The following is a 2,290-nucleotide window of genomic DNA, read 5'->3' as shown; positions in this document are numbered from 1 at the left end:
CCGGGACTCCCCCACCTTCTCGGCACCCACCCCCGCCTGCCTGCACCCAGTGGGCCCACAGACATCCCTATGGAATTCCTGTGTAACCCCAGAGGGCCAGGGCTGGCCATACACCCACACCTACATACCCACATACCCACACACACACGCACACGGACTCGCATGCGCACACACACAGTGGCCCACAGACAACTCCTCTCGGCCAGTGGGCAGGAGAACCCTGGACCCTGAGGCAGCCACAGGGCTGGCATGGGATCACGGACAGCTACTGCACTGCCCCTGAGGGTGGGGAGGCAGCCGGTAACCACACAGAAATCAGCCCCAGGCCCCGTCCTCTGCTCCTGGAGATGGGGCCGTCCTCGCCCCTGCCAGGCCTGAACAGAGTGACCAGAAGGAGTTTGGTAAGTAGAGGGACAGTCCAACAACCTCTACCACAGCCACCACTTTGGGACATTCCAGACACAGAATGCTCTGTTGTCCCCTGCCCCCAGCCTGGCAGCACTGCCTCGGGAGGCCAGGCGGGCTGGTGGTGACTCAGAGGGCTGGGTGACAGCAGGCTGTAGCCTCCTCTCTCCATGCCCCAGCTCCCCAGCAAGACGGGGAGAGAGCCCCAGCCTCCCAGCGGCCCTGCTGCCCACCCCAGCCTGGGCCGGCCCGTGCTGGCGGAGCAGGGAACAGTGGGGGCAAGTGGTGAGGGGGTAGTCATGCCTCTATGCTGTCATCAGCCAGGGCTGGCAGGTGGGGTGAGGGCCCCAACATTCCCCCGGGCCCCTGCCTGTTTACTTGAAGCTCATCAGAGGAGCGCACTGACGCATTCACTCCTCGGCCTGCTGCCAAGAGCCCACGGGGACCCTCTCTTGCCTTCTCTGACTTTCTTCCTTTCAGGTATCAGCATGGCCGATGCCTCCTCCAGGCAGCCCACCCTAATTACTCCCTCACACACTCTCACAATGGGCCCTTGGCTTTGCTTCTCGCCACACTGGGTCATAGATAGATACCTAGTTTCATTCTTTCCATTCCCCTGGCCCTCCCCCTTGTCCCCTGCTCCCCCTCCCACTTCACTGGGAGGCAGGCTGCTCTTGGCCTACTTAATTTGTCATCAGGGTCTTAGTACCCCAATCTTCTCATCTGTGAGGGCGATAATGATAGCACCCACCAGCCGACATGTTGTTTATCGAGGATGAGACCACACCGTCCAGTCCTGAGCCCAGGGCTGGGCATTAGTGCCTTCAAAGCTGCCAGCAATTGCTGTTAAGTGGCTACTGTCACCTTGGCCCTTAGTTTTCTGGCAGGCTCCATGGCCCTGAGGGCCGAGCCTGCTGCAGCCAACAGGATGTCCTGGGCCACCTGACACTGCTGAGAGCCTGGCTGGAGCCCCAGGCTTCCCCCTGGGTGTGAATGGAGGCCAAGGGATCCCACTGGCTTCCTGCTCTGGTAGGAAGAAACCGGGCAGTGGCCTTGGGCACCATGGCTCCCACAGATGGTGGCAGTGTGGCAGAAGGGGGACATTCTCAGAGCCCCCCTCAGCCCCAGGCTTGTCCCCTGCCTCTTGGGAGGAAAGTATACTGGCCGGTGCTGAAACCCTGGAGCAAGACCCCTGCCAGCCTCTAGAGTCGCCATCTGGGCTTGTCCCCCAGCTCTGCCTCGTACTGGCCATGTGACCTTGGGCAAGGCACTTAGCCTTTCTCTGCCTCGATTTCCTTGTCTGTAACGTGGGGATGATAGAGCACTTGCTGCCATCCTGAGGATTAAAGGACATGAGGCCACAGAAAGCATTTGCCACTGTGCCCGTAATAAGTGCTCAATACAAGTCAGCTGTGGTTATTTTTACTAAGCACTCCACAGATATTTATTCTATTTCTGCCCCGCCTCAGCCCTTTCTCTGTCCTGCCCTCCCCTGCAGACTCCGCGATGGCTGCCCAGGGCACGGCTCACCCACCCTCTCCTGCCTCCTCAGTTGTTGGAGCTTTCATTAGAGTCCATGCCGAACCCACAAAAATGTAAGGCATGTCACTTGCATGGCACACCTCCGGGCAAGGTGAGCAGTGGGGGTAACTCTGTGCAGATGGAAGTCTGGATGGAACCTTCCAGCAGCCTCTCCTGGCAACCCTGAGGCCAACTCAACCCATATTGCCCCCTACTGGTTGGTCACTCCAGACCAAGGCCCCGAGGGGGTTCCCGCTGGGGACCGGGGAGCTGAGCACAACCCAGCAAGCACAGGAGCCAAGGCCATCTTCCACCTGGGGGGACCCCGGGCCTGTGACCCACAGATGAGGGGATTCCTTCATCA

Source organism: Pteropus vampyrus, unplaced genomic scaffold (genome assembly GCF_000151845.1).
Source record: "Pteropus vampyrus isolate Shadow unplaced genomic scaffold, Pvam_2.0 Scaffold446, whole genome shotgun sequence".
In the NCBI taxonomy this organism is placed as follows: Eukaryota; Metazoa; Chordata; class Mammalia; order Chiroptera; family Pteropodidae; genus Pteropus; species Pteropus vampyrus.
Note: the sequence above shows the minus strand (reverse complement) of the source record.